Source organism: Athene noctua, chromosome 1, assembly GCF_965140245.1.
Source record: "Athene noctua chromosome 1, bAthNoc1.hap1.1, whole genome shotgun sequence".
Lineage (NCBI taxonomy): Eukaryota > Metazoa > Chordata > Aves > Strigiformes > Strigidae > Athene > Athene noctua.
In genome coordinates this window covers 236,811,941-236,824,829 of record NC_134037.1, presented here as the reverse complement: position 1 = coordinate 236,824,829, position 12,889 = coordinate 236,811,941, and the positions used below count along the sequence as shown (strand labels likewise).

The window sequence follows — 12,889 nt, the reverse complement described above, 5'->3', positions numbered from 1 at the left end:
TGGGAATCACCCAATGGGCCATGATTATCTTGCAGAAGTGGCATTTTTATCATATTGCATTCTCAGCTGTCACCGCAGCAGCTGCCAAAAAGTGGGTGTAGCTGGCAAAGCTTCTTACACGGACAGCCTAGAGAGAACATTTCAGTGTATGCTACAGCATTTAAATGTTACCTCCTTGGTGTCAGATCTTATTTATAAGATTGGAAATGAATCATTATGTAGATAATAGGCTGGGCACGCCTGACACTTTGCAGGCTGTAAAGGCAAGCAAGTCCTCAAACAGTTTGCAGTGTGGGTTTGCAGCGGCAGCTTTTACCTGTTAGGTAGAGCACAGGACTGTGAGAAGGTTTCAAGCCCTTCAGCTGCCACTGTCTGACTCTGGGCAGGTCCCTTGACCTCACATCACCTCACTTTTCCTCTCTTGACAATAAGAATAAGAAGTGCTTCTGCTGCCATGCTCCTAGTGCAGAAAAGCCCTGGGTGTGGTGACAGAGGTACTGGGGGACATCACACCAGTCTAGCAGGAGTCCTGAGAATGATTCTGACTCAGAGTCTGGAGATAGCTATGCATTTCTACTGTCTCCGTCCTCAAGGTGCCTAAGTTTCTCATATTTCTGACACTTCTGTAAGATACAAAAATCATGTTCTTGACTTGCTCAGAGATACACCTGAACAAGGCACTGAAGTCCAGAAGTGGTATCTCATCTTTCTTCAAAAGATGTTTAATGCTTTTAGCATCTTATCTGTTAGCAAAGTAGCTCAGCAACTCCTTTGCTGCTCCTCCAAGCACATCTGCCCCTGTTTAGGCCCAATATTAGCTCCTTAGATCCTTCTCCACTAAGTTCAAATTTCTTCCTGCTGTGCAAGTCTGCTTCTTCCTTTCCTTGTTGAGCAGTCATCGCCTGCTTCTGTCTCCATATCTACGCTGCATACTGAAAAAGAAATCCCCGAGGCAGCCCCCTCTCAGATGGTGCACTCACCCAACAGCTGTAAAGGGAGAAAAGCAATTAAGGACACATGAATGCTAGGTATTTTCAAAAATTTGCCTGACCTGAATATGGTTGCTTCTAATGTCCTCGCTAATGACTTTCACAGTATCATCTGAGTTTTTCCCCCAGGGCCGCAGAGCTGACGGCAGCTGGTAGAATCCATGTAAATGAGAGTTGCTTCTAATTAAATTCTCAGAAAGGATGTTTCTCAGACAAGAGAACTTAGTCCAAAACTGGGTGTTCATTTGTTAAAGACAACTTAAGACTGAAAAAAACCGACTGATTCTCACTTGAATTGTTGAAGCAAGAAGGCCATTGTGAAGCACTGACAGCATGGCTGGTGTGCCTGGAATGGGCAGGACCCAATGGGTCAAGGAGGAACATCACCACTGATGATGAGAATGGCTGCAGAAGGGAGGAAGAGCACCTAGATGTAAGAGATAGCCCAACAGATGGATGGATGGTGGCAGCCTCGGCCAGTCCTGTTGTGGTTCTGACCCCTTCCCACACTGGCTGTGATGCCTATGACCTGCCTGGTGCCAACTCAAACAGACCACAGCTCAGAAGCTGCTCTGGCCAAAAGTGAACCACTCTGGCTGGACTGGTTTCAGTCAACTTGTGTCCTTGAACAGACTCTCTGGGAGACCTCACAAATGCTCAGAGGGCTCCATTGCGAGGGGCAGGGAGATGTGTGCAGGGGGTAGGAGGGAAGGCAGGCTCGCATCTGCCTGCGGTGTAGCAGATGAAACAGTAGCTAGCCCTTCCTCACAAATAGGTCCTGGGAAAGCCTCCTGCCCGATTCTTCCAGGAGAGACACAACAGCAGCACTGCAGGCAAGTGAAAGGACTATTAGCATAACAATGCTGCCCCTCCAAACCCAGAACAAGCTCTTACTCAGCACTTGCCAATTACTCTCCTCAGGTGGCAAGAGTGTCTAGTGCCCATTGCATTCACAAAGGACTGTTTGTTTTCAGCTCTCTTTAGGTTTTGTTGCAGCAACAGGTTGTTTGGGTTTTTTCCCACGAATATTGCTCGCAGCACTTTCACTGCCACCCTCCAAACACAGCTCATCATCTTTCAAACACGTGTACCTGTTCACTCTCTCCGCCTCCGATGCTACACTGGATACCGTGGCCACAAACCTTGACAACTTATTTCCTTCCTTAGCCAGACCTCTTCATGCCCCTGTCACACCCTCTTTCTCATTTCTGTCTGGCCATCTCTGTAAATCCAAAACCCAGTCTCAGTGAAAATAAATTGTGGGGGTCGGTCAAAAATTAATTAGCAATTCAATAAACTGTAATGTTAAATTGCTCCAGAGGAGCAACTGTCTCACTCCGACATGGATGCTTACCCTTAAAGCCAGTCCACACTGTCTAATAACCAGCTCACAGCATCCACCACTGCACCTCACCATTAGCTGTGCCTCCTAAAAATAAACCAAATAAGGGAAAACTAGCATGCTATGTCAAGAAACCTTCCTACCCCAACAACAGCTGGCTCTCCAGTTGGGTAGAGGCTCTATCATTTATGGAGTACCAGCCATGGAGCACCACAGCTTCTTTTCTGCCCGCAGTCTGTGCTGACTATGATGATGACACCAAACGGGAAAATGCTGCCTAATGCCAGTGTCACTGCATGGCCCCAAAGCACAAGTGGCAGCCTGTTTACTTGTGAAGGACAACATATAAAGCCACGGGCAAGCTCACACTGTTCATTTAGCAAACACAAAACCTGCCAGAGACCAAAAGTGCTGCCAGAAGCACGGGGCTACATTTCCATCTGGCAAAAAGGCTTTTGCCTATAAATACCAATTTTGTCACAGGTACCAACTGACCACAAGTCTTAAAGCTGTTGTTTTGACATCTCCTTTGATATCACTGGTTTACAGCTGGTTTTGATTTATCTTCAAATGTTTTCCTGTAGTGGTGCGTATATGCCTGTTGTGGATTTAGGTCCATGGAGGTCTATTAAGCAGTTGTGTTCCCCAGCACTTCTTGCAGGCAAGGTGTGGGTTAAGCTCAGGGATTTACCTTCAGTGTCAGACTTCCACAAAGACTTAGAGACTGTTAGTCAGTAAGAAAAAAATTCAAAGGTTTTGCTTTATGCTCTGAGGTATGTATGCATGTGTATGAGGGTGTGTGTGTAATGTCCCATTGGTTTCAGCAGGATTCTGCATGACTTCAACAGGGCTGATACTACCTCGGTCTGCATGGGCAGCGAAGTTGGGAACTGGCATTTCAGCTCCCTTATTTTATGCCCTAGAAGTGCGGAGTGTACCTTAAAGCCCATGGTGTTAACAGGACTTGGGCAAAAGACCCTCAGCCCCTTCTAACCCTGCTAATCAATCCACCCCTGTTTATAAGCAACCAAATGTGTGAATCAGACCCTGCAAAAGCAAAAAGCCTGCATACTATTACCACTAATAATTCATACATGCTCACAGCCAATTTGTATAATCACAGAGAATATAGATCCTTCTGAACAGCAGCAACCTCCATTTAAAGATCTAAGCTAAATCCAAGGACTGCAAACCCAGCAGAAATCCTTAAACTAATTTTGCAGCTTCAGTAGAGAGCAGTTACTGGTGTAGCTAAAGAGTCACATCGTGGCCTACCCTACAGTTATTGTATTTAGCTAGATATGCTACCCAGGACACCACAACCATCTTTACAGCTGCTTCAAATGGTTAGGATGTCTATAACATTTCTTAAGAAAATAAAAATAAAAACTCCCCACCATGCTCTGATGACCATAGTCTGTCATCTTCCATTATCCACTACAGTCATTAAAAGAAATAGAAAGGGGAAGGAAATGTGCAGGTCCATAAATGGCACCTTCACAAAAGGGGCTGCAGCTTCAAGGTACAAGGGAGCCAGTCAGTGGGATGAGGCCAGCCAGCAGCAGAGGCGCTGGTGGCTCTTGACTGCTGTTTTGGATGACATGCCATGCACCAGTGAAGGTGCTGGCACTGTCAGGGCCCAGCTCTTCTGGAGCAGTTCTGCATTCGGGAATGAGATGGGCTCCTGGCTTGAAACATTGCTATTGCAAGTGCTGCGGCTGTCTCGATGTGCTAGCGAGGCATGCGGAGAGAGCCTGCAGGGCTGACTTAATGCAGCCAGCTTCAGTAGTGCAAAGCTGGAATTAAGTGCTTGGCTTCAATATTTAACAGGGTCCCATTTAGCCCCTCGGTGTAGTCCATGCAGAGAGCTGGATACCTTCAAAAAGCGAGCTAAAAACAGCCTATGTGCCAAGTGAGGAGCTACCCAGACCTACAAGTTGCAAAACTACAAACCAGGGGGTCAGAGGGTGGATGCCTCAATAGTAAACTACCCAGAGTAATCCCAGACTGCCTTCTCTGTCACTCTTGCTGTGGGTATAGTGCATGATCATATTTTAGTAACACTTAGCACTTGAAAGATGATCTTGTCTGTCTGGAGTGGAGCTTGTGATTGAAAATAATTGCATATAACAGGTTCTGCATATGGTGGATGTGGCAGGGAAGGGACAGTAATTACATTAGTGACTTGGCACAGATCTAGGTTTCATCTTCGAAGCGATAAAGCAATGATTTGTGGCATGCAGCAATCGGCTTACTCCAAGAGGTAAAATATTAACCACTATTAACATCTCCAAAAATAGCTTGGATATATACAAGTCTCAAACAATAAATACAGAAGGATTAAACCAAGAGACATTAACCAGATTTTGCCGTGGGCAAAATGACTGCACTCAGAAAGACCAAGGTGGATCAGCAAAAGTCAATGCACAAAATAGGAAGCTTGCAAATCCCTGTGGCGGGCAGTCCTAAGACTGCTGCTGTGGCTTTAATGGGAGCTTCCACCCAAAGATCTGATGGTCCTTAAATAACCCCTGTAGACATCACACCATAAATTAATTGTCTGTAACTGTCCTGACGGTTCATACTAGCAAGTACTGGTTTACAGACAGCTCTTCCTCTCACTCACTGAGGTCACAGTGTGACCCTGATTGCTACATACCTCATTCTTGTTTTATTGTCAGCCCATTTGATCATTGCATCCTCAAAAGGCTGTTAAATAAAGCCAAACCTTCCCCAGTGTCCTTCCTTCTGCCTTGCATAGGGTAAACCTAAGCACATGATTCAGATAAATCTGATGGGGAAAACCATCAGTTTGATCAATAAAGAGAGGTAGTGACGGCAGTAAATGAGGCACTTAGCTTTTGATTCAGCCTCAGAGTCTTGCTGCTAGAAAATGCATTTTCAAATGGGAACTGTACCATAATCAACTGTTCTTGATTATGGGCATTTTAAGAGCCTTCTACACAGGCACAAGAAATTGTATGCCTTTTTTGTATATCCTCCTGTGAAAGCAGTGAAAGGGACTGCCTGGGCACCATAAAGGGCCTTCTTGGCCAGCGGTTAGAGGGCATCTGCACTGCTGTAGTGGGGGGCCTGGAAAGCCTCTCAAGCAGAAAGGATCCCAGTGTCATTGTGAAAACCCAGTTTGTATTTCCACCTAGAAAACTAAAAGGAATCAGTCAGGCTTGATATATGTACTGCAGAGAGAAAAGAAAACCAGAACCAAATGCTGCCTTTTGTACAGTCACTTTTTAGTGAGAAAAATCTTCTTCAAAATATCTTCCTCCTTTCTTTCCCCCCATTTTCTACTTTTCCCCCTTTCATTTTCGGATCTGACCAAAAATAAACCTTGCCATTTTTTTTGCTAGGCATTTCTAATGACTACTGCTCATCTGACAGATATTCAGGCCATCTGGAGAAGCTGACAGACAATAATTTGGAAGTCATCCCTTTCAAGACCATTTTAATGATTTTTTTCCTTTCACATTTTTTCTCTATTAGTCCATCTGAATCTTCAAGGATGATAGAAAGTTTTCACACTCCCATCTGTCACTCGAAGGTACAGTAATCTCTACAAACAAAACCAAACCAATTTTTAGATGCAGCATGGACTTTGACTCTTCAGTTCTTGTGATTTAAAAAGTCTCCTTGATGTAATGGTTTTAAAGCATTTATCTGCTATAAAAGTGAGCCTGCAGTGTGAAAGTAAAACTGAGCTGGCATGTGAAGTTGTCTGCTGCTTTCAGGTGTACCTTAGCCAACAAACAATGTGGTTAAAGAAGAATTGGTTAAAAACCATGATGTGAAATATTTTACCAGACACATCTTCTGAAGTCCTTGTTCATTAAAATCTCCAGGAGCTGCAACCAAGCAGCAACTGCAGAGTGACAGAAGTAGGTCAGAACAGGTTCAGACAAATTCCAGAGCCTGGTCAAAGCAGCAGGACCCCGCAGAGCAAAGAGGGGAGCAGAGGAAGCCGCACTATGCTGGCTGCAGGCAGCCTGGCTCCCATGCCCATGGGAGCCCATCCTCAATTCAGTTAGTGAGGATCTATGTCTTTATACTGGCAGCTCTCAGCTCTTCACCCAGAAGCATCCCTTCTTTAAGGTCACACTTCTACTGCTTTTCTTGACATCATTTCTCTGTTCTTTGCTTTCTCTGCTGTTCTTCCATTAGAGAAATGTTATCACACACTAACACCTTCCATTGGTATTAGCACCTGTCCCTCAGGAAACCCAGGCATACATACACCTGACCTGGGCTTTTATGAGGCTTAAACATGAGATCAACACTTTGGGCAGCCGTGCTCTGTTGAGTTAGTAGTCACTGACCATGGTGCATTTGACTGTTTCCTTATTGAGCCTGAACTGAAAGTGCATCATTTGAGATAGGGTACAACTGTCTACGATGTGAATGTACGCAATAAGGGACTCTCTTGTCTGAGTGTCCAGGGCAAATTTCCTCCCACTCCACCTCACAAGGGTCACAGCATGGGAAACAGCAAGTCAGTTCAGAGCTTCACTCAAGGTCAAGGTGTTTCTGTCACAGAATTTGCTATAGCAGGACATTAGAGGGACTCTAGAAACAAAGCAAAATGAAGCATATGAACAACAAAAAAACAGAGAGAATAAAATGCTACAACCTTCAGCTTTGCAGATCCTGCCTCCAGTAACACTGCTTCATCTTCAGCATGATGGAAATAGTACTCATGGATTTTCAGCCAAGGTCAAAACCCCACCACACTTTCCCTTCTGGTTCTGATCTCCAGGTTTTAATTCAATGCATTTAGCTTTGCTTAGCTCCCCTGCTGACTGTCAAGCCCCATCCCTCAGAGGAGACCTTTTCTGTTATTTTGGGTTACTCCACACCATGAGCACTCGCTGCCTGGCAGCTGTTCGACTCTGAACCTCAGTGAACAGCCACAGCAAAGAGCTGCCACCTGCCTGCTACTGCTTCCCAGAGCTCTTGGAGAGCAGGGCCAGTGGCAAAGAACACCTAAAAAAGGCATTACAAATGCCTGACAGCGTCCAGCACAGCAAAATGCTGTGTCATGGGAGAGTCACAGCCTTTGCTATCTCTGTGACTGTGGGCACACGTGCAGCAGGGGGGTGTGTGTGCAGATGAGAGTCTTCTGACAGACAAAGCATCACTTCGCTTTGATTTTCATTTGATCAAAGGTGGTGTGCTCATTACTACAGAGATGCTTCAGGCTCAGAGGGGGAATCTCCTCACCCAGACATGCTACGCTGCTACCCAAAAGCTAATGGCTTTGTCTGCTCTATTTGGCCCTGGGCTTTTTAAAAAGCAATACCAAAGGCTTCAGAAAATGGGTCTGGGGGCTGGGAGAAACCCAAAGAGTGAAGTAGGAAATGTAGAGAAATCAAACGCAGAGCTGCTACTAAATGGAAGTGAATTAATGGGAACCATTTGATAAAAGGACAAGTGACAGGGCCATGGCAGCTGCTGCCATAGAAAGGAAAGATCCAGCACCAGTTTCAAAGCCCTGCAAAATAGGTGCTGATGCATGGCTTTTCAGGAGACTGCAGCTCCCAGCAGTTCCAACCCCCCAAAATCCCCCCTGGAGGTACTTGCTGTGACTAGATTTTATAAAGCAGTGGTAAACAGGCTCCACAGTCTGAACAGGTTGGCACTAGATACTAAGAAAACCAAGAGTTAAATCTTATTTTATGTATGCAGTAGGAGGAGTAACATGATCTTTGAGAACTAGTTGAATTACAGTGTGTAACTGGTTATTTCATTGAAAACTCATTTATTAACATTTATCATACATCACCATTCACATGCAGGGGGATTTAAAGAGATCCAAGGCAACAGGTACATGCCTGTGCAATTTATACCTTAATGGTTATGGTTAAGTGAGGCTAAGGCTGGCCACAAGTCAAGGTGGAGGGTTTAAAGAACGAATATTCACTGAAGCAGATAATCCAGGCTGATTCCCTTACCACCAGATCACACAATCCCTCTTCCATTTTAATTCTTTCAGCCAGTGATGATACGAGCAAGTATTAGGTACCAAGTAGAACATCCTTCAGATAGAAGCTCCAGAGATCCCAGAGGATGAGCGAACAAGGTTCAAATCAGGAAAAAAAAAAAAAAGAAGCAAAAAAGAGAAGGCTTTTACGCTGTCTGTTTCTCCCAATCATGAGTGTTAAGTGTGGACAACTGGATATGAGAGATTCCAGCATCACCAGGTTTTCTCTTTTTTTTTGACTACTTGCATTTCAGCTGGGTAGCCCACCTGGAGACCAGTTCCTGCTCCAGAACAGCATGGGTCTTTCGTTTTAGGTGCCTCAGATGGCACACGGCATACCAAACCTATGGAGATGCTTCTGCAGTGGCAACTGAATTGAGACCTTTGTCAGTACAATCAATGGAGTCTAGAAGATATTTTTCTCATCCTAAAGAATACATAAACATAGGTTTATGACTAGGACACATCTAAGTTCACCTAAGCCAAAGGCAGCAAAGACATACATATGGGACTGTCAGACATGACACAAAGCCAATAGGGAAAGCTGCACGTTCCTGGACTAGCAGCTGGAAGTGGGGTAGCCAAGAGCATCTCAAATGGCACTAGACACTTGTAGGTCAGTGACTGAATCATGCTCCACTAGTAGTATCAATTTAGAGAGGGATTTAACCACTCATACGTCACCTTATTCAGTTTCTTGCTTGGCCTCCAGCTGCCTCTTCAGAGCAGTGCAAGTTTCCCCTAAGTCCTCTGTCATACCTGCCAGTCCATACATAGGTCTTGCAGACCCTAGGGTATCTCTAACAGTGCAAAGCATCTAGATTTAGGTTAATGAGTTTCACCCTAGATATCTGTTTATCTCAATGTGATCTTAGAAACCTACTTCAAGAGAAAATATCTGTATTATAAACACCTTTAAAAAGTGTATGAATCCGTAATTGAATGCAGCCCAAAGTTACCTACACTTTATCCCTTATCTTCTATCCTTCTGCCCTTAAGATGCAATGTCTCGATTCCTATCATGTATTCTGCCTTTCTTTATGGGAAATGAACTGAATGTTAGGGAAGAAGAGTAAAGAAAAAATTGTCTTACTCCTGAGTGTAAACCTCTATGTTCTACTTTAAAAGGAAGTTATTTCTCTGGAAACAAGTTGCTGCTTCAAAATGGCCTTGGTTTCCCTCAGTTTCTACCACAGAGATAGACCACTCAGGAGCAGCTTTGGTGAGTCTCTGTCTCATTCCTCCCAGAGGAATTCCTCCACAACAAGATTATTAATACCACTTGTTCTAAAAAGGATGTGACACGGTCCAGTTAAAGGCAGAGTGAATCTGGAAAGTGGAACTGAAATGCTTGAAGAACTCCAGAAAACATCCTGGAGTTTGACTGTCAGCTCATTTTTGTTTGGCAAGCCATGATCAGTGCTTGTACATTATAAGCTTTATAGGGAGGGGGGGGGGGGGGGGGGGGGGGGGGGGAAGCCTGAGCATTATCACATGCCATCAGACTTCTTTATGTGACAACCCATCTGTGTGCTCACCCCATCGTTTTGTGGCTCAGAATCAAACGCTTGACAGTTCAAAGAGTCTAGAGCAACATATGGCATATGACATAGTGTATTTAAATAGAAATCACTCCATTAGAAACAGAAGGGTTGCCTACTGTAATTAATAAAAGGTAGTTTAATAACTGACTTCCTAAAATACATAATTCTTCCTGTAGTTATAGTAGATAGGGCATATTTCTTTTCATTAATATGAATTTCAATAGCAACTCGAGACAGGACAAAACTAGCCAGAGCCTTTGCAGAAGCTCCATGCTTGAAGGATTTCCCAGTAGGTGAACTGATCTCATGAAGGACCATGAGGAAGGAATGAAGGAAACACTTTACTGTGTCAGTGAAGATGCTTAAGCAGAAAAATGGGTAAGTAGACAGGCATTGCCATATCTTTTCAATACAAACTGGGCAGAATAAGGTTATTATAAGCATTAAGAAAAAAAAGTCTTCAGCAATCTGACTCCTGAGCACCACCCCAGTGATTTTGCCTCTAGATCGTTCCAGCCTTTGGAAATATTCAGACATGGATTAAATACCAAAGAATGGCTTTTCCATGTATATTAATTCAATGATCTGTGAAAAACAAAAACCAATAATTTGTAGATGCTGGATAAAGCAACAAAGATGTCCAGGCAATTCCTTCACTTCGCTGGCATATCCCCAAAGTGACAGGGGAACTGGAACTGATGCAGAGCATACATCCAGTAGGGGAATACTGCATACCAGGCTCTTGCCTTTTTTTTTTTTTTTTAGCTTGTTTTATTTCATTTGACTGTTCAAGGATTAATGGAAGATCAACCACTTCACATCTCAGTAAAACTTCAACCATACTCAAGACTTCAAAGTAGTATTTTCAGTACATGGTCTGCAGACCCTCTGGAAAACCAAGGAGTACTTCCAAGCAAGTCCATACATGCTATTAGGCAATCTATACCTGGAGAAAAGACTGAATTGGTCCGCATATCTCCTGGAGAGTCTGTAAGAACCCTCAAATCAAACGAGTTTGGAAACCACTTCTCTAGACAGGAAATATAGTAAGATAAACTGCTATAACGCTACAAAAGTCAGTGGCAGTCACTAAATACAGCTGACAAACACTTTTTCCTTTATACTGTTCTCATTGGTCCTTCACAGGTTTCAGCCTTCTGCTACCCTGTAAAAATGTACACATCAGTTTAGCTGAATCACAGGCCTGCAGCCATTCAAGGTAGGTATCTTTCTCTGTAGAGTGCAGAGCTTTCTCATGGATACATCACAGACAGCTAAGTGTTGTGAAATGCATGGAATCTGGTGAAGGAGAGGTCAGTTGAATTTAGTTTGCTGCTGCAGCTGGAGCACTTTTTAGCAGCTTTTTAAATACCCTCCGCATCCACATGGCTATCTGAAGAGCCCACAGCTAAGCACATGAATTAATCTATGCATGAACAAAGGTATACTCAGCGCAGGTTGCCTTTGTGCTGAATTACAGTATAAAATCAAAAGAAATTAAGTCAAATTAAGTAAAACAGACTCCACGTGAAATCAAGTATTTGTGTGGCTTCCTCAATTAAACTAAAACCAACTAGTCTCATTCTCAGCTACTTTGTTTTAAATAAGAGAGATGATAAGGTTCAGCACAGCTCCAGTGAGAACTGTGTGACACTCAAAATACTGTTTCCATACTGTCAGACTGTGTTTTGTTTTGCATAAATTTTACAAGCTCTAAAGTTTGCTTCATGTGACATACCCAAGGAAAGGATATTTTTTACTTTTAAAAACACATAAAAAATGGAATTTTCCATGCTTTCTATCTGAAGTCATTCAAACTCAATAACTGACCTAATTTGCAGAGGAAAAAATACTCTACCAAGTCAGTTTCCCTGAAGTAGGTCCCATTTTTCAGTTTGCCACAAAATGTGATAAATCATAATTTTGGATAGAAGCTGCAGTTTGTTACAAATATACTGCACATCTGCAGCTCAGAAAAATTTGGCGCTGCTGCTTATCCTCTCCAGAGAGAATCCATATGGACAACCTTACCAACATCTCAAACATACTTAACTCTTTCTGGTACGAAAGACCAGTGCATGAGAGAGAACTGAGTAGACGGGTATGTCTCTCCCATGATGAGCTCATGTGCCCACCTTTGATCTCATTTTGAAATCCTCTTCTGCCCACCTACCTGGGAGTTATCCTAGGGCAATGGAGTAATGCCTCAGCACTGTCCAGCTCTTTATGTTGAGAGTGTTTTGCTTCCCATCTTCCTCCTGTATTGTACAGCAAATTCTCTTATGCAGAGAGCATACTTAAAACACAAAAAAAAAGTCTTGGAAACATGGGCTGGAAGGGACATCAAAAAGGCATCTAATCCATCCTTCAGCCTCAAAGTCAGGATAAGCTCTATTTGTACCTTCCAAGAAAAATAGTTGTTCAATCTGTTCTTAAAAAAACCTCTCACAATGGAGATCCCACTACCTTCTAGGACAATCTGTTCTTGTGCCTCTGTGTCTGCAACAGGTTTTCATGTTGTCTAACCTGTAACTTCCTTGTAGTAATTTAAGTTTAGTCCTTAAACATGGGTTTTGCTAAACCCCTACTGGAGCTCAGAGAGCAGTTTATTTTCTTCCTGCTGTGCATCACCTTTCTCTCCAATGGATTAAGCAGTCCCAGTTCAAACAGTTTTTCCCACTAGAACTAGCCATTCCATACAGCCTTCTCTTTCCAGAGGATTTCTACGGCTGCTGGCTTCAACAATCTGTTGGAATTTTTCCTTCAAAAAACAAAAAGCAATGCCAGAATGCTATCAGAGCAGCTGAATAATAAATGAATCAAACTCACTGCTTTCAACTGAGAGAAACCAAAAGGAGAATTAGGTTAAAAGAAGACCTTGAAGGTGACTTCAATACTAACTAGCAAAACCCTAAAATGAACTGTGTGACTCTTGGAGCTCATTACTGTTCTCTCTTCCTAAAAACTTTCCAGAAATGATGCTTTATGAGCAGCAGAAGATTCCTGAAGTACATCCTTGCTA

At 43.3% G+C, this 12,889-nt stretch overlaps 1 protein-coding gene across 1 annotated transcript in view; it reads right to left on the bottom strand.

The window, feature by feature from the left end:
* The window catches only part of LHFPL6 (LHFPL tetraspan subfamily member 6), a 145,667-nt gene that overhangs the window by 18,887 nt on the left and 113,891 nt on the right, over positions 1 to 12,889 (bottom strand). The gene's annotated exons all lie outside the window — the stretch shown is intronic.